Genomic DNA, 24488 nt, shown 5'->3' with positions numbered 1-24488 from the left:
GGTAGAGGTCAGGGGAGAGATTCATGTCCCAGGCAAGGGGAACAGCACTCACAGGGACCCCGAAGGCAGAAGGACCATGGGTGTTTGAGAAGCTGAAGGAGGGCCAGGGAGGTAGAGCCCAGAGAGTGAGGGGCAAGGGGCATGAGATGAGGCTGAGGTGGTAGGCAGGGCCAGGTCATGGGCAACTGCTAAACATATTAAGGATGTTGAATTTTTCCCGATGGCAGTTTTGAGGTGTTTTAAGTAGGAGAGCAAGAAAACCAGATTTGTGTTTTGAAAAGATCTGTACAGATTCTAACGCTGGGGGCAAATGTGGGAGAAGCCTCATGCAATTCCAGGTGAGAGACAAGGGGATGTATTTGAGTTACAAATATTCTGCGCAGAGCAGCCAGGGTCACTAAAGCACGGTATTCTGAGAGAAATATCGGCTGACATGGAGAAAATGGCATAGCGTGTGAGGAGCCTGCGAGACAACTCCAGCAGGAGCTGCCTGCATGAGTTTAGAGTGCAGGACAGATGGGCTGGAGTGAGAGAGGCGGAATGGGAGTCAGCAATGGGAGTCTCGGGGTGGCTGGGTGAGGTGGCGGGGCAGGGTGTGCGAGCGAGCGGGAAGGCACACCCAGTAGCCGATGGGTGTGCCCCCAGGAAGGAGCAGGTGCAGGCGACTGAGGAGCAGAAGCCGGAGGTGGGAGGTGGAAGGGATCATGAAGTTGTGGTGTCCTAGAGTCAATGGAGCTGACAGGTGTGGTCCATCCTGTTGGCCATGGGACATAATTGGAGGGCGGTGCCCTTCCTGCTAAGCTGAAATTGTGGCTGCCTTGCCTTTGGGGTTCCTTATTGCCCCTTAGCTTCCCCTGGCCTTGTTTCAGCACTTTCTTCAGTCACCCAGTGCCTGTCCTGTCCCCACCTCTTTCCTGACTTAGAGGAAAATGATCTGATAAAATCTTCCATGCAAAACTCTTAGAACCTAACATGGTGCAACTTGCAGGCATTTATATCTTTTTTCAAAGATGAACTTGGAACTTAGCTTTTGTAAGGGGTACGGACCCACTAGAAAAAGTAAATGCATGGGCATTAGGGTGCAATGTAATTTAAAATTTTGGAAATCAAGACCAGCATCATGAAATGCTTTATTCCCATACTTGAGAGGAATGTTTAAAAAATAGACCCAAATCCAGTTCAGACTAGGGATAGAAGAGAAGAGCAACCACAGAATATGTACGTGACAGGCAGAGAGCCTGTGTCAGAGTAAGGAGGGAAGGTTGGAAAGGTAGGTTGGGTAGGACTTAATTGTGGTGGGCCTTCTATGTTTGATGTCTGGACTTTCATGTGTAAGCAAGAAGGAACCACTAGGATGCTTTGAGCAGAGTGATGATGGGAGGCAGAAAATTCAGACAGTGGTGAACACAGCAGATTAGCACAAGAAGTGACTGAAGGCTGCCTGAGTGGGGGGGGGAAGCTTCGATGTGACCACCCACCTGACAGGAGGGAGGGGAAGGGAGTGGATCTGAGGAGGAGGGCCACTTGGGCATACAGGAGAGCAGAAAGAGGACCCTGTGGTGACATCAAGACCTTGAATCTGGACAACAGAAATAGAGAAGTCTGGAGGAGGAAATAGTTTGGGGAGGAAAATGATGCTTTCGACTCTAGACATTCTGAGTCACCATATAAGGAAGGCTTAGCTGAATAGATGAGCATTTCCCAGATTTCCCCATAAGTTACTTCTGCTTTGTCTGCGGACCCTGCGAGTTTCTATAGAATTGAACCAGGGGCCTTGCGGAGTTGGAAAGAAGGAGTTCCTAGAAACAAAGTAGAAAGAGAGGATGTGACACACTGCTGTCCCTTAGGTTTCAGGGAGGAAGCTGGGCCTTCTGACCCTTGGTTTCAGAGAAAGGCAGTGGGCTATAATTCATAGCCAAACTTACAGTATTTAAAACCAGAGGGGGAAAATGTGGATTAAGCAATGAGTGGTATTTGGGGATCAACAAACCATTTGAAATAATAGGGAAAAAAAAGTGTTACATTCTCTTCCTCATACCAAATTAAATTCCTAATAAGTTAAAGGCTTAAACATTAAAAAAAAAAAAAAAAGTCAAACCATAAAATTACCAGAAGAAAATAAAGGCAAATATCTAGATAATCCTGAGGATAAATTTCTTTGAGATGAATTTCCTTAGGATAAACCTCTAAAACCATAATTCCACAGGCCTTTTCGGTTGTAAGGTTTTTGGTTGTCCCTTGACGAATGGCCCTGCAGGAAGGTCGTGTCTCTTTCTCCTCCCACCAGCGTTGAATGAAAGTATCCACTTTTGCAGACTTTCACTAATGCTGGTGATTTTAGCTTTAAAAGAAACTTCTATGAATTTTCTGTTAATGACTTTCACCCCTTTTTATTGAGGGTGCTCAACTTTTTACTATTGGCTTTTAAGAGTTTTTCATAAAATAGTAATGTAAACTTATCAACACAGATGAAGCAAATAAGTTATTTTCCATTTTGGTCTGCATTTCAGGTAGCAAGCAGTACACATATTATAATTCCATTTTATAAAATAGGAAGGACTAGGCAGATGCATACCAATACATCAACAATAGTAATATTTTGGTGGTGGGATTTAGAGATGCTTTTAATGTTTTTCTTTGTGTTTTTATTTATTTTTAAAAATGTCTACGACAAACAGAGGGCTATCTGGAAGGTACCCAGCCATTGTCAATATAACGAGAACATATTACATGGCCGGATACTTTCTGGACAGCTCTTGTATATTGCTTTTGTTATAAGAAAAACCTTTAGAAATATTGAAAAACACTAAAAAAATTTCAAAAGTGTCTTCCCCAATTCCTAAGAAAATTTTTTTTCTGGCCCTCAGTTCTTGAGAATATTCTCTTCTGAGCTCCTGAAGGGATACTCCTCTTTCCTTTGGACCCCTTGGGAGGTTTGGGTAGTAGACCCCTGTATAAAGGTCCTTCCAGTCTGGCCCTTTCCAAGCAAATCTAGTGAATAGATCTTGCTTCATGCTCAGCGTTGCTTAATATTCTGAGACGTTTTCTAGCCCAGCCCTCACTACCATCATTGAGCCAGGCCCTAGTACTCATTACTTCATTACTGTCCACTTGTATTGTCTTAGAGGAAATCTATGAATCTACTTTGGCATTTCCTGTCCTAGCTCTTTAGTTTCATTTAACGAAGACTTTAGAAAACTCCTGGCAGGTGCCAGTAGTTGCTTTCTTTTAGAATTTTGGAGCTGTTTCCCTGGTCCAACCTCTTCCTCAGGGCAGGAGTAGTATCTTCTACTGCATTCCTATGAAGATGGGGATGATTCCAGAGATAGGACACCTGTTTCTTTGTGAAGCAGCCCACTCCACAGGTAGTCAGCTCTGTTACTACAGTGTTTTCCCTTCTGGCGAGCCAGTATCTAGGAGGTCCTCTGTGAGTCCCACCTGGTTATTCCAGATTTGCCCTTGAAGATGGACAGGGTGTCTGACTCCACAAGGGAGGCCTTAGGGATTTGACGGTATCTCTTCCATGCCCCTCCTGGTTCTCCTCCAACTTCTCACAGAGCTTGCTTCCTAGACCCTCGGGGAGCCTGGCTCAGTTTGCCCTGGGATCTCCTGGAGTATGGTTGACTCTTGAGTACTCCAGATGTGAAGGACATGTGGAGTGGGGTGGCCTTTCTACTTGTCATGGTCTGAGTTTTAGTTACACACATGTATGTATATGCCTATGATAAAGTTTAATTTATAAATTAGACACAGAAAGAGATTAGCAACAATAAATAATAATAAGATAGGACAATTATAACAATATACTGTAATAAAAGTCATGAATTCTGTCTCTCTCTCTCTCTCTTTCCCTCTCTCAAAATATTTTATTTATTTATTTATTTTTTTTGTGAGACAGAATCTTGCTTGGTCACCCTGGCTAGAGTGCAGTGTTGTCATCATAGCTCACTGTAACCTCAGACTCCTGGGCTTCCAAGTAGCTGGGACTTACAGGCGCATGCCACCATGCCTGGCTAATTTTTTCTATTTTTAGTAGAGATGGGGTCTTGATCTTGCTCAGGCTGGTCTCAAACTCTCGAGCTCAAGTGATCCTCCCACCTCTGCCTCCCAGAGTGTTGGGATTAAAGGCATAAGCCACCCCACCCAGCCCCAAAATATCTTAATGTGCCAAAATCTCACTCTTCTTGTGATGATGTGAGTTGACACAATGCCTATGTGATGAGATGAAGTGAGGAGAATGATGTAGGCATTGGCACACAGCGTTAGGTTACTATTGACCTTCTGATGACACGTCAGAAGGAGGATCATGTGCTTCGGGTGATCCTGGATCACTGAGCATGAAGATGTCAATGGCTGGATGTCAGGAGCAGACGAGTTGATGACTAACAGGCGGGTAGCACAGATAGCGTGGATGTGCAGCATGGGCGGGATGGAGCAGATGGCTCCAGATTTCCTCACGCTGCCCAGCATGGCACACAGTTTAAAACTTATGAATTATTTGTCTCTGGAATTTCTCGTTTAATAATTTTGGGCTGTGGATGACCTTGGGTAACCGAAACTGTGGAAGGCAAACCTCAGAAAAGGGGGGACTACTGTATCATGAAACTGTAACTCTATTGAGTTGGGGGACAGAAGTCACATGTGCTGGGGCCCTGAGTTGTTACTGCATCTGCAGGGAACTAGTTGCTTCATTTCTCATTGTGGTAAGACAAATTTTGGCTTTGGAGTCATTCAGATTGACATTTTCTATCATTCTAAATTGGAGTTGCTATACTTTCCTCATGAGGTAGTTCTGAAAATTTAACAAAATGCAAATATACTGGAAAAAAGAACGACTCAAAAATATTCAAGTTCCCTTCCTTTATGTCTGATGAACTCTTTAAAATATTTAGAAATTTGCTTCTGTTGTAGAAATATCATTGATCTTTGTAATTTTGATTATCCACAGACCTTGGCAAATTAGCTATGCCAATGTTCCCATTTTTCAGATAAGAAAGTTGAGCCCCTGGGAAGTTAAAGTGAGTTACTCATGGCAACTTAACTAATATTTTACTAGGTGTCAGGTCAGGACTAGAGCTCACCTCCTTATCAATCCCCTGCTTTTTTTTTTTTTTTTAAACAAACAAAAAAAAACCTCTTTTATTTGGTGATCAGGGTGAAGGGGTATATGGGGAGCTTCTTGAATATGGTAATTTTATTTTTCCTTGGCACAAGTATGGCTTAGGTTCCTTTTATTCTTGCACTTTAAACATTTTATACTTTATAATAAAAGTGTATTACTAAAATTTTGTTTTTAATACCTTCTATTGAAAATATGTTTTATTTTTTATAAAAGAGACATGGGTATCATGTATAAGGTGACAGCAAAACAGATTTTGCCACACTTTTGGAATACTTTATCACTACATTGTGAGCTTCTTAATAAGGTCAGGGACTGTGTCACTGATTTATTCTATAAACATCTTTGATAGCTTACTACATAAGGGCTAAATTATCAATCCCCTGCTTTGTCTCTGTCCTTCACTGTCTCTATGAACATGTATGGGCCCTTTGGCACACATGGCACAGGTTAAGCCAGTGGAACTACCAGTTTGTAACTAATTCCACTTACTGCAAAAGACCGACCAATCCAGCAACAAGTATTTCCTCTACGCCTGATACTGTTTTGGTTACCAAAGAAGTTATAAATGTAACTCAAGACTCTCTGGCATCATTATAAAGACATTAGCATGTCTAAAATTAAAAAAGATTGACCATACAAAGTATTGGTGAGGATGTGGAAGAACTGGAACTTTCATATACTGCTGGTGGGATGTAAAATGGTACAACCACTTTGGGAAACAATTTGACAGTTTCTTAAAAATTTCAGCACATATCTACAGTGTGACCCTGCCCTTCCACTCCTAGGTCTTTGTTTACCCAAGAGAAATAAAAGCCTGTGTTTACACAAATGCCTATACAGGAACGTTCATAGCAACTTTATTTGTCATTGCTAAAAACTGAAACAACTCAATGTCATCAACAAGTGAATGAATAAACAAACCGTGGTCCGTCTATACAATAGTATACTGCTCAGCTATACAAAGGAATGGACTAAGGATATACACAATGATATGGATAAGTCTCAAAATAATTATGCTGAAAGAAGCCGGACACAAAAGAGTATACCCTGTATAATTGCATTTGTAAAAAATTCTAGAAGATGTAAATTCATCCATGAGCACAGATTGCATCAGTAGTTGTCTGATGTTGGGGGCAGAGAGTGAGGTGGGGGAGAGGCTACAAAGGGGCATGAGGAAACTTTTGGGAATGATAGACATGTTTATTATTTTGATTGTGGTGATGATAGCTTCACTGGTGTATATATTTGTCAAATTTACCAAATTGTACATTTTAAATTTGGGCAGTTTTTTTGTATGTTAGTTATACATACAATGAAGCTGTGAAAACACTATACCTAGAAAAAGAAAAAAGAAAGCCTCTGGGTCTCACAACTGCATGGAAGTAAAGGAATGATAATGTAATAATAATTCCAGCTTTCCTGGCTCCTGCCCCTTCTGCCTGAGAACTTGGAGCTGCCTGCAAGTGTCCTCAGAGGCCATCGCACGTACAAAGCGGTCTCCGGCTGCACCCCTGCCCACCGCACTGCCCCTGCTGTTGCTGAGAGCTCAGTCCCCGTGAAGCTTGGTCAGTGCTCAGCGCTGGCCCTGCTGCTGGTGGCCAGAAGAGAACGCTGACGTCCACTCCAGAGGCCGTCTGCCCGCTGAAGACCCCTGCGTGTGCCAAGGCACCAAGGCTATCCTGCGTTCCTGCAGGAGGGAGAATGTACCTCCGGCCCCCTCTGTGTCTTGGGCACTTTTTCACACTCATGTCTCACAGAGTCTTTAGCGAAAATAACTCCTACAAGCCCTTTCTCCGTAATTTCCTGTGGCGGAGCAGAGGCACCTACCAAAGGAGGATGGTGTGCTGTTTCCTCATGTCCCATTCCTGTGCAGGCTCTTGCCGCCCCTGTGTACAGATCAGCTCATGCCAATGAGTGGCTTCCTGCTGTTTGCCCCACCAGGTCACCTGACATGCGTGCACACGTCTCATGCTAGCATGGGCACAGCCTCACCCATGAGCACTTCCCCCCACCCCAGGGGGCTCGGTCTCCATGGCAGCTTCACTGGCAAGCCCCATTTCCCAGTGCCTCTCCCGGGCTCCAACTTCCAGGAGGAAGGAAGAGCCAGAAGAAGGAGGAGAACGGGGGGGAGGAAAGTGTGAAGGATGGACATGCTCTTTTTCTCCAGAGCTGTAGATCAGGCTGAGAAATTTGCATGGCATGTGGGGTTGATGTTCTCCTTCCTTCCTCATCTCCCACCACCAATTCCCATCATGACATTTTTCAAACATACAAGTTAAAAAAATAGCATAATGAACATCTGCAAACTCATCTTCCAGAACTTTTTTTTTTTGAGACAGTCTTACTTTGTCACCCAGGCTTGAGTGCTGTGGCATCGGCCTAGCTCACAGCAACCTCAAACTCCTGGGTTCAAGTGATCTTCCTATCTCAGTCTCCTAAGTAGCTGGGGCTACAGGTGTGTACCACCATACACAGCTATTTTTTTTTTTCTATTTTTAGTATTTTAGGGGTCATGCTATTGCTCAGGCTTGTCTCAAACTCTTGACCTCAAGCAATCCTCCTGTCTTGGCCTCCCAGAGTGTGAGCCATTGGGCCTGGCTGGTCTTCTAGAACTTTTGATTTTTGAATATAATTTTTGGGTAGGCTAACCTGGAATGAATTTTAATGACTAAACTGAGACTGTCTTTCTTCTCCTTTTTAAAATCCAGTTTTTAAAAATAGCCATTTTGTTATTTTGTTATTTTTTGATGTTGTTGTTTATTTATTTATTTTTTTTTGAGACAGGGTCTCACTTTGTTGCCCAGGCTAGAGTGAGTGCCGTGGCGTCAGCCTAGCTCACAGCAACCTCAAACTCCTGGGCTCAAGCAATTCTACTGCCTCAGCTTCCCAAATAGCTGGGACTACAGGTGTGTGCCACCATGCCCGGCTAATTTTTTCTATATATATTAGTTGGCCAATTAATTTCTTTCTATTTATAGTAGAGACAGGGTCTCACTCTTGTTCGGGCTGGTTTTGAACTCCTGACCTCGAGCAATCCGCCCACCTCGGCCTCCCAGAGTGCTAGTATTACAGGCGTGAGCCACTGCGCCCAGCCTATTTTGTTATTTTTATAAATCAAAGTTCTGCATGTAAAGAGTCAAATAGTTTTATAAGATTTGTTACAAAAAAATAATCAGATTCTTGCCCTCTTCCCCATTTCTCTCTTCCTATTTGGTGTTTAATAATTACTCTTAACATCATGCTTGTGTTGTTATTTCTTGAACTTTGACTTTTAGGCATTAACAATTACCTTCCTACTTTGGGAAATGAAGCTTTAAGTTCTTTGTCCCGCCCCAATCTCCACCACACACACCCACGTTTCGTATTTCCTAGTCTTCCTAATAGAGTTATCTCTTAATTTTCTTGTACCAGTAATCAGTGTTTGTCTTATAATGAATACCTGCTATTCAGGACTGAGTAGTTTAGTAAACCAGGTACTTTTCCCTTCCAGCTCAACAATTTATTTTCCTTTGAGTAATTGTCTTTTCTTTTTCTTATTTGCTTAGTTTTCTATGAATTCATCACTAGGGCTGGATATAATTTCTATTGGCGGTCCTCTTTAAGCAAATAAATGTAAAATTACAAACACAAAATTAGGTACAGGGCCTTAGAAAGGACTCTTGCAAATGAAGGGTCCTGGAATTTAAGCTTGCTTAGTTTCATAGTAGATCACCTCTGGCTTTAATGATAACTCTAAACTTTTTACTAATTGTTTAAATCTCCTCTTAAGACATTTAGAGGTATTAGGCAATTTCTTTTTATCTTAGGAAAAAGAATTCCTGGAGCATTCTGACTGCTGCAGTTTGGACCCGTAGCTCTTTGTGGCTGTGTTCAGCTTCACCCTGGGATCTCCCTTCACTGTCAGGAGTCTCTTCACTTTACTCTTGCCTCGAATCCTTCTTCTTGTTTCCGTTCATTCTTCTGTCTTTACTCCTTTCAGTGGCTTCTTGGGAAAAGATGCCTAAGAGGTAAAATTTTCTTTGGAGCTTGTATGTTTGACAGTGTATTTATTCTACCCTAAATTTGGTTGATAGTTTGTCTGGGTATAGAAATCTACATTGGAATTAATTTTCTATCATGATTTTGAAGACATTGTTCCATCTTCTTTTGGCTTCCAGTATTGCTGCTGAAAAGTCTGACATCATTCAAATGCTTGATTCTTTCCATGTGACTGTTGCTTTCTGTCTAGAATATTACAGGATTGCCTCTTTATCCCCACTGTTTTGAAATTTTATGATATGGGTCTTTTTTCATTCCTTATGCACCAGGCACTCAATCAGCTATTTCATATGGGAAAACTTGTGTTGTTCAGGTTCTAAAAACTTTATTAATGGATTATTTTCTCTTTTCTGTTTTTTCCTCTTATCTCTTTCTCTGAAAAAAGTTATTTTTCTTGTGCCTTTCTGTGGTCTGTTTTCAGCTCTGAGTCTCCTGCATCTGTCTCTAATATTCTTATTGATTCTAGCCCATTTTCTAGGTCTTTATCCTTTTGCTTTACTTTCTGTGAGACTTGCTTAACTTTATCTACCAACTCTTTTACTGAGTTTTCAGTTTTCTTATCATATGTATATATATATTTTGAATATTTCTCCCTTTTAACCACCTTTTCCTCCATAGTATTTTGTTCTTGCTTTACACTCTACTATTTTATTACTCTGAAGATATTCGTAATAGTTTTTTTTTTAATTTTCTTCACTTTACATAGTCTCTTTCCTTCCTCTGCTTTTTTTTTTTTTGATTGTTTTGTTCTGACCTCTGTCTTGCTAGAACCATTCTGCAGATGTTTAATAATCTTTGATATTTGAGAGTGGGCAACTCAAAAGCTGATTGGAAGGTCTGAGTGCATGGTGATGCCTGTTGCTTGTGGTTGTCGTTGTTTGATGTCCTGGCAGGGCCACTGGGTTGGGGAGCCCCTAATATCAGTATTGGCCTGATTCCCAGAGAAGGCTCTTTTGATCTCCTGCCTGAAGGTTAAAGGCCTGCCTATCAGCCTTCTGTTTGTAGTTTTTGGGGAAAGGGCTGGGATTCTCAACACTATGCTGCATACTTTCATTATCACCCTGTTTTTAGTACCCTTCTCCTACCTTGAAACATGGCTGGTGCTCCCAGTCCAAAGACCCTGTATTTTATTATACTTATTATAGAATAAACTTCCTGTCTTCTGCTAGTATGAGAAAGGTGATCTGGGAATCTAATAATTTATTTTTCCCCCTGTTAATATCACTTTTATTATTACTCAGATATGAAATTATTGCCATGCTGTTCTCCAAAAAGACTGAACCAATTAGCAACAAGTGAGAATTTCCACACAGCCCTGCCAGTATTTTTAAAAACCAGCTTTCTTGAGGTAAAACAAACATGGTATAAACTGCACATATATTTAAATTGTGTAATTTATGTTTCGATGTAACCCTGTGAAAACATCACCATAATCAAGATAGTGAACATATTCATGATCTTATCAATTTTTCCATCCTTTTTATAATTCCTTCTCCTCCCCTCCTTCATTCCCAAGGAAACACTGATCTGCTGTCTATCACTGTAAATTATATTTTCTGGAATTTTATACAAATGGAATCATACAGCATGTGCTTTCTGGGGTCTCTCTTAATCAACCTCTGTACAATCTTTCTTATTTTACCCATCCCTCCCATCCTACCCTTAAAGGTACGAGCTGGTGATTGGTTCCTGACTTTTCCATGGCTTGCTTAGGATCATCTATCACTTGTCCAACTGCTCTCCAGCTTTCAGATTTTTTTTTTCTTAAATAAACTCCAGTATAAGGCAGAGAAATCTTTAATTGCTGCTATGAATGTGAACTCAGTGAAGTGAATGCCAGGGAATTGTGCGACTGATAAAAAAATGTATCCCTGACCCCTACATCATTGCTGTTTCCTCTTCTGTTCTTGTGGTTTTGTGCATTTAAAAATTCCTTTAATATTACTTTAATGGGGTTTGGGGAAAGCAATAGAATTAGGTGCAAGAGTGCCTAGCTACCATCTTTTTCTGGAACCTGGGAATATTCATAGATGAAAGTTATTCACCAGAAAGTTCTACATTGGCCTGAGATATCAGAGAGGTCTGACAGAGCATGTTTGAAGGCAGTTGCTGGAGAAAAATAAAACCATTTCTGGTTTGCACTTCATTAAGTTCAAATCATTCAGTATTTTGTTTACATGTGGGATTCAGTAAAAAGCAGCTTCCTTTCACTGCTTCCCCATCTTTTTTCCTTTCCTCCTTCTATAGCAGCAGCTGTTTTGCAAAACTTCTCAGGAGGAGAAGGTGCCAGGCGATGAGTAAGGGAGAAGTCTTGTAAAGATAAAGGAGATGCCACAGCTCAGTTCAGGGTGGTGTGAAGGTCAGTGGAGACGTCTCTGGTGTCGGTTAGGGCTGGGTCTCCCTGGCAGGAAAGAGAGGGGTGGGGAAAAGGAAGAGAATCAAGGTTGAGACACCAAATATAGTGAATCTGGGGCTTAGAGCCAGGGAGAGCACTTTGGGAGGTCTGAGCCTGCAGGGCTCAGCTGATGAGCGGCAGCCTCAAGTCCAGGGAGGACTTTCTTGGTGGCCAATAGAAAGTTCTTTCCTTACACAGAGGGGCAGAGAGGCTGCTGAGCTGGTGGCATGGAGAGACATCCCTAGGATGGGTTTGGGAAACAGGCTCGGCCAGGGGCTACAAGATTCTTGGTGAGGAGTCTTTTTCATTCCTGATCTTAGAAAATGGAATCCAAGGCTGCCTGAGAGTGGAGGGTGGGTAGGAGGAGGAAGGGTGGATGGGGCTTAGGCCCAGGATTTCCCAACAACCACTGCCCAGCTGTGCCTCAGAGACTCTGCTGAGGTCACTCCGAACATCAGAGATCCTTAGCCTTCCTGGATGGTATTGACAGACCGAACCTTATTACAGCATCTATTTCCTGCTCTTTCGATGAAAGTTCAAAGGTCATCATTTCCTCTTGCAAAGTAAGTTCCACAAATATTCCATTTCTAGCCTTAGAAATAGCAAAATAACCGAGACATTATAAACTTCCTGTGCTGGGGAATTCCCAAGGAAGCTGAGGCAGAGGTCTGGTGGAAACAAAGTGAATTCAGAGTGATTAATCAGTAGCAGTGGCAGTAGCAGTAGCAGCAGCAGAAACCAGAATTTCCTGGCACGTGTCCCATGCTCTCATTTGCCAACTCAGTCTCTAAGTATTTCTATTGACAGGAAAAAAAACTAGCTGTGGGTGAAAGAATTCATTTTTCAGACATGAGCCTCCACCCATTGTGTGCTTAGAAGCCTGTCTCTCTTAACCTTTCTCTGGGATGGCAGATGCAAATGTTCCTGATGTCACTGTCAGGAAAGGGGATTGAGTGGGTATGTTCCATGCTTGAGTTCTGGAGCCTAGGAGAGTTACAAACTAGAGTCCAGTACCTTATTCATCATTCTCCTGTGTGAACAGCTGTGGTGTGAGGTCCGAGCCTAGGGTCTTCCTACCATCTCTGAGGGAACAAAATTCTCAACCAGCCTGAGATGTTTCTGTTATAGTGAGGCGTAATTTTTGGTGGTGGTGGTGGGGACTCAGGTGTTATTTCCACACACTTTGTTTTAAAAGCTAGACATCTTACACGGGAGAGGTGGCATGGTGAGTCAGTGTGGGATCAGAAGAACCAGTCCAAAAAGTAGAGTAGGGCAAAGTTCAGGGCATTGAGGGCTACTGCATGTGGTGACACGAAAGGGAGATGTCTGAATAGGAAGGACATGCTATATTGCTTATTCTCTCTGGGTCTCAATTTACTCATCTAAAATGGGATCATTTATTCATTGGACATTCATTAAGCTCTTGTCCTGAGCACTGTGTCAGGCACTAGACTAAAAATTAAACTCTCCCCTGAGAATTGTTCTGAAGGCTAAAATGTGAAATATGTAAAAATAACAGTAAAGTGCAATGCAAATGCAGCTACTCAATGTGTGGGCATTATAGGGAATTTTGATGTTCTTTTTCTTTTCTTTCTCTTTAGTGAGAATATTTTTCTTGTGTACCAAAAAGGAATTTGCAGTGTTGGTTGTTAACATGATCATCATTGTCACTGCCTTCTTCACTCGCTTTTTTGTTGCCTCCGGGCCATTGCAGGTTTGTCATGGGGACACTTCTCACCACCTAAATGACCAAAGAGATAAAGCGCTTTCTTAGGACTGGAGTGAAGAAGGCCAATGCTGGTTTCTCCTAGGGAAAGGGGCTGGAGGAAGGAGAGGTAAAAAAGGAATTAACAAAGAGCAATGCATGGTGCCATGTGCTTTTATGAAATAGCAAAGTTGGGTATGAAATAGGACAATGGCATCATCTGTGTTTATAACTGGAAAGGACCTCAGATACCATCCATTTTATAGGTGGGAAATATAAAATGGAGAAGTTAAGTGAATATTTAATGAATTAAGTGATTAAGTGAATGTTAAGTCACAGTTTTAACTGGTGTGTTTGTGTAAAAGCTGGGATTCCCTGTCTGATGCTCTTACTGCCGTGCCTTGAGATTGATATTTGGCATTTCGGGGGGTGGGGAGCTCAAGCACGGAAGTTGCTGTGCATCGCCCTTCAGACACTGGCAAGGAAGGGAGGCCAAGTCAGCAGTTTGGGGTGTGAGGTTTTGTCAGTTTGGTTGGAACAAGACACTACCTTTCTGTGTGCCTCTGCTTTCTTTTTCTTCTTAGGAGGGAGGGAATGGTGGAGTAAAAGTAGACGTTCCATAAACACCTGTGGTTTTGGAGCCATGTCTCCAGAGGGTCGGGGGTTGACCCCTTGGCTTGCTTACCTATGGGATTAAATCCAACACCCGCACTGTGGCGCCCTGTCTTCCCAAACACCAGTCGCACCTCCTTCTGCACCAGCATGCCCCGCCCCACTCCGGTCACATCTGAGGCCGCCCCCTGCACCTGCCCCCTCTTTACCTTTGCTTCCTGATCTACCATATGTCTATTGGTGGACATCCTCATTTTTCAGGGTCTTGCCTAAGTTCCACTTCTCCAGTGAAACTTTTCTTGACCCTCCCCCTGCCTTGTTCCCCCCATAACTCCTAAGCCAGAGTTTGTTTATTTCCTTTTGTGGCCCAGGGACTAGGTTTGTACATCTCTTGTGATACTTAATGTTGGGAGACATGGCCTTAGACCTCCCCATCCAGAGAGATAAACATCTGTGGCATGTGCACTCTGGTCTGGACCTGCTGAGGCAGGGCGTCTACCTTCCTCCAGGATCTCTTCCACCGGTTCGGGAATTTCCTCCAGGGTGCAGCCTGCGAGCTCAGTGGCAAGCCCATGCATGTGTTTGCTTCCTGTCCTCTGCAGATGGCTTTCTTGAACTCTGGGGGTCCTAAAGTGGCCCCACAGTTTGTAGGATGAAGGGGAGGGGTCTTCCAACAGTTGTGCTGCTGTGTTTGCACAAACAGCATGAAACAAGACTCTCACAGTAGCTGTTTGGCTTTCTGGGTCTAACCTCTCTCCCCTGAGGGCTCAAAACCAGTCCCCCAGGCTGAGCAAGTACGTAGATGTATCCTGTCTTCACCATCATATTTATCTAGTCTTTCTGCTCTCTAGAGAGGATGTTATACATATGTGTGTATGTGTAAATATATAATATTAATAGCTGTATATATAACACATGTTATATGCATATATAACAGATATATATGTATATAATTACATATATTTATATATACAGTATAAGCATACATTGTATATACTTATAAATATACATTTTATATATACATTTACAGAATGTATACATATATCATATCATATATGTAGTCATCAAAATTGGAATCAAATTGTGTGTTTTGTAATTTACTTTTTTTTTTTTTTTTTTTTGAGACAGAGTCTCACTTTGTTGCCTAGGCTAGAGTGAGTGCCGTGGCGTCAGCCTAGCTCACAGCAACCTCAGACTCCTGGGCTCAAGCGATCCTTCTGTCTCAGCCTCCCAAGTAGCTGGGACTACAGGCATGCGCCACCATGCCCGGCTAATTTTTTCTATATATATTAGTTGGCCAATTAGTTTCTTTCTATTTATAGTAGAGACGGGGTCTCGCTCTTGCTCAGGCTGGTTTTGAACTCCCGACCTCGAGCAATCCGCCCGCCTCGGCCTCCCAGAGAGCTAGGATTACAGGCGTGAGCCACCGCGCCCGGCCTGTAATTTACTTTTATTTTCATCTAACATTATAAAGTGAATATTTAGCTGTACCCTAAGATATTATTCCTCAATGTAATTTTTAATAGCTGTATCATACTCATCATGTGATTGTACCAAAAATTATTCAACTAGTCTCCAGTTTATTTCCAATTATTTTTACTCCTTTGAATACTGCTCTACATTATTTGAATAATGCTCCACAAAACACACAAAATTTGTGGCATATCCCTGATTGTTTCTTATAAGTAGAATTTCTTATAAGAGGAATTTTCTTGTAATGGTTTCTTATAAGAAGAACTTTGGGCCAAGAGAGAAGCACCTCAAGTACTTTGGATACCTAGTGCCAAACTGAACCCTTCTATTCAGGGTTCACTAGTTCAGCATGACTCAGGGTTTGGGAGTAGAGCAGCAGGTGGAGGCAGCAGTCTTCCCCCTGTCCCCACAGGCCTTCTGGGGTGAGGTTGGAGAGTCTGGACAGGTGGAGTTTGTTGTTTCCCTGGAAGGTCCTGCTTCCTGTAGGTCCTCTAAATCCATCCAGCCCAGCCTCACAGTTCAAGTCTGTTGCTAACTCCAGGAGCCTTGGTGTTCGGAGGAGGGTCAGGGCTGGGGGAAGGGCTGCAAGGCTTTCAAGACCTGGGGAATGGGCAGCAGTCTGGTCCAGGTTAACCCAAGTGATTTCAGTTCTAAAGGGACAGGAAAACTGATTGATATAGAAGCTGTCAAAATATAACTTTCAAGACATTAAAAAAAAGTAGCCCTTTTACTAATGTACAGTAGACTTGCATCAAAAACTTTAACTCATTGTAAAAGGAAAAAAAAATAAACTGCTTCTCTAATTTCACAGCACTGAACACAGATTACTTCTGAGACCTCTGGTCACCAAAATGTGTGGGGATGTCTCCCTACAAGCAGTCCTCCAGTGGCCAACGCCAGGGAGGTGTCCGCTAATTCAGTGATCCCCAAACTATGGTAAGTTGTATAATTATTTCATTATCTATTAAAATGTAATAATAATAGAAATAAAGTGCATAATAAATGTAATGTGCTTGAATCATCCTGAAACCATCTCTTCCACCCCCACCCTCGTCTGCAAAGAAATTGTCTTCCATGAAAGTGGTCCCTGGTGACAAAAAGTTGTGGACCACTGCTCCAATTCAACTCAATTTTGACCCTATCTACCTGGACCTAGAGAGAGCGTCAGATCTCACAGGTTGAGGGCTCAGTCCCACAAAACTGTCCCCCACCTCAGGTGCCAGTGGCGAGTAGTAAGTAAGTTGTCACCTATATTCACTGATGGGCTATTGATCTGAGTTCCCATGGTCCCCTCCCCTGGGTTCCATTAATTTGCTAGAGAGGCTCACAGAACTCAGGGAAATATTTACTTATGTTTATCAGTTTATTATAAAAGATATCACAAAGGGATCAGATGAACAGCCAGATGGAAGAGATGCATAGGGAGAGGCATGTGGAAAGGGGCTCACAGCATCCATGCCTTTTGGGGTGCAAGGCCCTCCAGGAACCTCCATGTGTTCAGCTATCCAGAAGACCTCCCAAACCCAGTCCCTTTGAGTTTTTAATGGAGGCCTTATTGCATAGGCATGATTGATGGAATCATTGGCCATTGGTGGTGGACCCAACCTTCGGTCCCCTCCCCTCCCCAGCAGCTGGGAGGTGGGGCTGAAAGTTCCAGTGCTCTAATCCTGCTGTGGTCTTTCCTGGAACCAGTCCCCATCTGAAGTTTCCTTGGGGCTGCCAGTCACCAGTCATTCATTAGCATACAGAAGACACTTATCACTCCGGAGATCCAAGAGTTTTAAAAGCTGTATTTCAGGAAAAGGAGATGAAGACCAAATATTTATTTCATGATATCACAGTCATCATTGGAGGATCTAACAGAATCAAAAGAGGATATGAGAGACTGAGATACATATTTCCAAAGATAGGTAGATATAGAGATAGATATATATAGACATTCATTTAATCAGTGGAATAAAAACTACTGAAATAAGCAAAATTAGATACAAATCAGGGCAGTAATAAAATAGTTGGGTTTATCTTCTGTACTGTACAGAAATAATTTGGATACTACTGAACAGAAATTGCTTTCCACTAGTCAATCTTCTGCAAGTTAACAAACAATTATTCTACAGAATCTGGCCCTCAATCAATAGTAAAGAGTGAGTCAAACAAAGGCATGTTCCTCTGGAGAAGGGGTGAGCTAACTATGGCCCAAGGGTGAGCTCTGGCCTTCTGCCTGTTTTTGGAATAAAGATTTACTGGAACACAGCTATGCTCATTTGCTCATTTGTCTATGGCTGTCGCAAGGTGGTGTTGAGTAATTGTGACAGAGACCTTATGGCCCTGAGGCCTAAAAGATTCACTATCTGACCTTTTACAGAAAATATTTTATGGATCCCTATCCTAGAGCATCAGATGCCTTTAGGCAGGCTGCTTAGACGCTGCAGAGGCACACGTGTGCTTCTTGCCTATTTTCCACGTGTGGACAATTTTTAACACAGTGCTTTAGCCTTTCCCCCTTTTCCCCTGCTCTAAGAAGGGCAGTTCTGCCTTAGCCAGTCTAGTTGTTTGGACTTTGGTGATGCCAAATCTGTAAAAAAGCAGAGATCTGGGACATGGGGTTTTAACAGGGAGTTTGGAAGAGAAAGGGTGGAGACAGCTGTGAGGGAATTGGATGTGAGGAAAAGGGGAATTTTAAGAAATGCTGCTTGCGTGATTGCATATTTTTTCATGGGGCTTGTCAAAACAAGAATCTGAATTATTTTAAAATTGTGTTTTTGTTGCCAAAATACGTGTGTGTGGTGCGTGGCTGGGTGTTTGCCCCACTCAGTGCTGAGACTGGGGAGCACGGCTGCTCAGCATCAGGACGACAGAGGGACCCACGAGGTGATTGTGCACAGTGACTGTCAACCTGGTGGGAAGGGGATGGCGGCACTGCAACCTGAGGACCACCTGGGGGACTCCTCTCTCTGAGGTCTTTTGGCTTCGAGAGCCTCGAAGGGCCTGTGGTGTCAATTGACTTTTTATTAATAAAAATTGTATTATATTATATTAATTTATTTCAATAGATTTAAGGGTACACGTGGTTTTCGGTTACATGGATGAGTTGTATAGTGGTGAAGTCAGGGCTTTTAGTTTACCCACCACCCGAATAGTGTATACTGTGGCCATTGGGTAATTTTTCACTGCCCCCTTTTTGACTCTTCAATGTGCATTATATTACTGTAGACTCCCTGTGTACCTATAGCTTAGCTCCCACTAATAAGTGAGAATGTATGGTATTTGTTCTTCCATTCATGAGACACTTCCCTTAAGATAATGGCCTCCAGTTCCATCCAAGTTGCTGCAAAATACACATAATTTCATTTTCTTTTTTATGGCTGAGTAGTACTCCGTGGCGTGTGTGTGTGTGTGTGTGTGTGTGTGTGTGTGTAGGTATAATATATACACCACATTTTTTTATCCACTCATTGGTTGGTGGCCACTTAGGTTGATTCCATGTTTTTGCAGTTGTGCATTGTGCTGTGATAAACATAAGAGTGCAGATGTCTTTTTAATGCAATGGCTTCTTTTCCTTTGGGTAAATACCCAGTAGTGGGATTGCTGGATCAAATGGATAGGTCTACTTTTAGTTCTTTGAGGAATCTCCATACTCTTTTCTATAGAGGTTGTACTAATTTACATTCTCACCAACAGTGTATAAGCCATTCCCTTTTCACTGCATGCACACCAGCGCATCTATTGTTTTTTGACTTTTTAATAATGGCCGTTCTGATTGAGGTAAGGATCATTGTGGTTTTAATTTGCATTTCTCTGATGACTAGTGATGTTGAGAATTTTTTCCTATGACTTTTGGCCATTTGAATATCTTTTGCAAAATGTCTGTTCATGTTATTTGCCCACTTTTAAATGGGATTAATTGATTTTTTTTTTTTGCTGAGTTTTTTGAGTTCCTTATAGATTCTGGATATTAGTCTTTTGTCAGATGTATAGTTTGCAAATATTTTCTCCCATTCTGTAAGTTGTCTGTTTACTCTGTTGATTATTTCTTTTGCTGTGCAGAAGCTTTTAAATTTAATTAAGTCCCACCTATTTATTTTTTATTTTATTGCAATTGCTTTTGGGGTCTTAGTCATAAATTCTTTGCCGAGGCCAATGTCCAGAAGAGTTTTTCCTAGGTTTTCTTCCTGAATTTTTATGGTTTCAGGTCTTGCATTTAAGTCTTTAATCTATATTGTATTAATTGTTTCAATTGATGTTTTGTGATATTAGTTGACTTTTTTAAGGTTCAAGAGGACCTGTGTGTATAGAAAGGATATTTACAGTTACTTGAACCTAAATTTCTATAATTAAATTTATTATAATTATATATTTGAAAACCTAAATTTTCTTAACACTTTAAGGTCAACTGACAAATCTTGCTATGCTATTGATAAGGCCAATTTTTTTGTGTAGCCAATAAAAAGCCCCTTTTCTTTAAATTAATGCTCAGTTATGTCACAGTTGTTTCTGACAACTTTCACAACATATTAAATCCCCCTATATATTTAACTCTCTTTTCTAGCATAGTTAATTGAGTTCCCTTAAATAGTGCAAATTTAATATATCTGATTATTTCAAACACATCAAATGTCTGCCAGGGCAGACTTAAACATTTAACAAATAAAATCTTTCTAAGCACCCAAGTGTTTCCTATAACTCCAAACAAACAAACAAAAAAAAAAAGAAAAGAAAAGAAAAGAAAAGAAAAACAGCAAAGGAAAAAAATGTAGTAAATCAGGCTGTAAAAATTCACTTTTTACAAACTTAACCACATTGTTTTATATTCTTCAAATCAAAATCAGAAGTCTAATATCAATTACACATTGCAAATTGAAATTACAAAGTTATTTCAGATTCTTTAATGTGTAAAATTGTTTCAGATACATTAAATAATTATCTGGAGGATTCTAAAGCAAAACTTATTTCTAAACTTAACAAGTTAACACAAAAGTGTTACTGTAATTCATTTCCTTTAGGTTATCAGCTGCATTTTTTTTTTTTTTTAATACTTACCTGGTGTTGTAAAGCCTCTGAACCAAGGGGTGGACATCTCAGGTCAACTACTGCAAGTGGTTCCTGGGTCGAAGATTCTGACCCTGAGGTTGCTGGGTCAAAGATTCAGGAATTTGATTTGGGCTATTGGCTAGAGAGACAGGGTTACTGGTCGACACACGTCACAGGGTAACACACTGAGCTAATTCTCAGAGTTGGAGCTGGACTCCTATGTCAGTGAGAGGTTCTAACACCAGGCTTTTTCGCTGTGAACTGGTTGCATAACTAAGTCTCAGGGACATCTTTCAAAGGTCATCCTTACCCAATTTTTTATCTTATCAGCTTTGAACTTTTCATACCTGATTTAGGTAGGTAAAATTTTGCACCTCCTATCTGGGTTGTAATTAATATCTTTCATTGCTTTATCTGATTTAACCAATTTCTTTAATGCCTGATTTTTTTTAATGTCTGCTGATGACTACAATTCTATATACTCATTCTATTGATTAATGGGTGCTTTAAAATCCCAGCATTCGTATACATTTATTGTCTGTGATGGCCCATCCCGCCACCCCATCAGCCGGAGTGCGTGGTCTCTGCTGTGAGCTGCCATGTGACAGTAAGGAAGAGACGCTTCTCAGACTCATCTAGAAGAAGCCAATAGGACCTCACAGGAGCTGAAGGTAAAGTACAGCAATATTTGGAGTGTGGCAGAAGACGACTCCAAGAGGACATGACAGTGGCCTGTGTGGTTTGGCCCATTGAGGAAGAGCTGGAGAGGACAGCCCAGCCTGCCCGGGAACAGCCACCACAGCGATCTCAACAGCTAACACGACGGAGCATACTTTAGGTGCTATTAATGTTTTATCCAGAAAACAGGAGCAATCAGGAAGGAGCTGCCTTGTGTCTCTACCCCAGGAATTACAATCCTATTTGCATGTGAACCATGTACATCACCTCCCCTACGGGTTCCTTTGCTCTCCTGCGTAGATGATGGCTCCTTCCCTCTTACCGCATGATTCCTGTGAATCCACTAATGTGCTCTGTAGCATCTCCCATCTTGAATGTAAAATCCCTCTTTCGATCCCATGGCTCCTTCCGGCTACCCCTGCATTTCTCTGTCCCCACCAAGTCCTTGCCTTATGTTCTCCCCTCCGCCCAGTCCAGTCAGGCTTCTGTCCTCAAGCCCTTCCTCACCGACAGGGTCACTGACAGCCTCTTTCCAGCCAAATCCAATGGCCAGGTGCCCGTTACTCAGGTCCTCGTTGGACCTGGCAGGCCATGTTCTCCTCATCCAGCTTTCCCTGTTCTCTCCCCTCTCCTGACGTTCCTCTCACCGGGCAGGCTCCTCTGCGTCTCCTTTGATGCTCCATCTGTTCCTTCCAGCCTCACTGCACCATTGTGCCCAGCACTCAGATTTCAGCCGTTCTCTCTTTTCCAGCTACAGTCTCACATTAGGTGGCTTCTTGTGTCCCACAGCATTATATGCCTTGTTCATGCCAGTTACTCCTGAATCTGAATCTCAAGGAAGATTCAAATTTTATAGTCAACTGACTATTTGACATCTTCACGTGGATATCTAATAAGTATCTCAAATATAACTTGGCCAAAATACAGAAATTTTGACCTCCGCACCTTGACCCCTTCTCCAGCCTTCTCCATTTTCCCTTAAATGCCCCCATTTACACAGTTAGTCAGCCCTCAAACCATGACTCCCCTTGACTCCTCTTGTCCCTACATTTCCCACATTGATGCCACCTGCCGGTTCTGTTGTCTTTGTCCCCGGAATATATTGCTCACCATTGCTCTCCTGTTACCCTGGTCCAAGATGCCATTCACTCCTGCGTAGTCCCTTGCCACAGCCTCTGACTGGTCCCTCTGCTCCCACTCTTGGCACCCGACTCTCCTATGCCCAGGGTCCAGGTCTGTTCTTTGTACAACAGCTAGAGTGGCATTTTAAAGCCATAAGTGAGATCGTTCCTTCTGTGTTTAAGAATGTCCTCTGGCTTTGCATCACACACCACATCCACCCAGCTCCCATGGAGGTCTGGCCGTCACCTGCCTCCCCATCCTCCTCTCAGCCCTCTGCCTGCTCACTCTGCTTCAGCCACGCTGGCCTTCACACCGTGCCTCACTTCTGCTAAGCCCACTTTCAACCTGGGGGGGGGGCTTTGCACTCTTTGTTTCCTTTTCTTGGCATGCCACTGCCCCAAATCCTTGCACGATTGGTACCCTCTCTACATCGGGGCCTCTGCTCAAAATACCTTCTCAGAGGAGCCTCCCCTGGCCACCTCACCTGAATAGTACCTCTCATTGCACCCACCCATTTCTCCTCTATCCTTTTCTCCTGCTTGGTTATTTTCCATCACTGAGGAGGAACTGAACCACAGAATGTTGGAGCTGATGACCAGGGCTTGCCCCCACCCCCTCATTATTGCAAAGGAGGAAATGAAGTCAGAGGGAAGATGGGCCCAGGACTTCCACTCCAGTTCTCTTCCCCACACCCAGGCATCAAAGGAAGATTAGGTGGCATGACTGCGGTCACAGCCCTGACATCAGCTGTGGACACTCTTGGCGTTCATCTGACCCAGTGGACACACTCCCCGGGCAGGCAGCCGCATGAGCAGTGGAGGGAAGGCCAGAGTGGCCTTCGTGTTTCATCATGTTTGCTCTTCTCTTAGTCTCCAACAGGTCAGAACAGCAGGCTTCCTACATCCCTAATCTTAGGAAGTTAAATTGCCCTGAGATATCAGAACCCCTGGGATATGAAACAAAGGGGAAGTATAAGTGTTCAGTGCCCAGTGAAGGACTCTACCAACTTCTTGTTGTTCTGGTGGTTGTCCATTCTTTAGCTCCAACATGACTGAAAGAAGACTTGAATAGGTGGTTGTTTAAATCATTAAAAATAATTTTGGGTGATAGGCGACTATGTGACTTTTGGCAAGTGATTTTTGGAAGGATTTTAAATAACTGAGTGACAATGCTCTGATACACTCCCTTTCATTTCCATCTACTTATTATTTATAAGTACCAGCTTTCTCAGAGCTTATGTTTAAAAAGCCAAAGTAAAAATAAAGCCAATATTGAATTCTTATTCTAATTAGGAGTAATATATAAATTTATGAAATAATTTTTAAAAGGTCTATCTCCTTAAGATATATTGCTAATAAAAATCAACATTTGAAATATAGTTGTTATTTTGATCAATTGTATACTAATGAGGATAACTCAATCTGGAAAAATTAAAAAATGTAGTATCCTGTGCTTACATAAATATGTAATAAATTAGATTTTCATTGAACACATATTTTTGTTGTCAGAAAGTTGATCAATAAAATGCTTTTAAGCATAACATATATTACATTAGTGTGAAATTTTATGGAGAAATGAGTAGAAATATCAAAGAACAAAAAGGAATGTGAAGTTTCTTGCTATTGAAGAAGCATTTGGGTCATTTGTAGGTGGGATGACAACAGGAAGCAATCACTAGGGTACTGGGTACATTTACAAAGGCAATATATAGTTTTTCTTTTAAAATGTCGATACTTAAATATTCCAGAAATAATAACACTTGCAACTAACTTTTTTTTGTTTAAATTTGAGAAACTTGATTGGAATTAATTGATCATTATTTTATTTATTTATTTATTTATTTATTTATTTATTTTTATTTCAGCATAATACAGGGTGCAAATGTTTAGGTTACATATATTGCCTTTGCCCCACTTGAGTCAGAGCTTCAAACATGTCCATCTGCCAGACAGTGAGCACTGCTGCACCTATTAGATGTGAATATACCCAAACCCTCCTCCCCACTCCCACCTGCCTGACACCCGATGAATGTTACTACTAAATGTGCACGCAAGTGTTGGTCAGTTAATATCAATTTGATGGTGAGTACATGTGGTGCTTGTTTTTCCATTCTTGGGATACTTCGCTTAGTAGAATGGGCTCCAGCTCCATGCAGAATAATACAAGAGGTGCTAGATCACCATTGTTTTTAGTGGCTGAGTAGTACTCTGTGGTATACATATGCCACATTTTATTAATCCACTCATGTATTGATGGACACTTGGGTTGTTTCCACATCTTTGCAATTGTGAATTGTGCTGCTATAAACATTC

The 24488-nt window shown here is 42.0% G+C and overlaps 1 long non-coding RNA gene across 1 annotated transcript in view; it reads left to right on the top strand.

Moving 5' to 3' along the window:
* LOC105859194 (uncharacterized) overlaps positions 1-23849 on the top strand; it is a 59309-nt gene extending 35460 nt beyond the window's left edge. Inside the window, exons 4-6 of the long non-coding RNA XR_012918597.1 lie at positions 10402-10508; positions 16157-16281; positions 20895-23849. This is a non-coding gene — a long non-coding RNA (uncharacterized LOC105859194). The remainder of the gene's footprint in view (positions 1-10401; positions 10509-16156; positions 16282-20894) is intronic.
* Positions 23850-24488: the final 639 nt, after the last annotated feature.

The sequence above is a fragment of the Microcebus murinus genome, chromosome 3, assembly GCF_040939455.1.
Source record: "Microcebus murinus isolate Inina chromosome 3, M.murinus_Inina_mat1.0, whole genome shotgun sequence".
NCBI classification, from domain to species: domain Eukaryota; kingdom Metazoa; phylum Chordata; class Mammalia; order Primates; family Cheirogaleidae; genus Microcebus; species Microcebus murinus.
The sequence above is the reverse complement of the archived record's forward strand: the minus strand, read 5'-3'. Positions and strand labels throughout refer to the sequence as shown.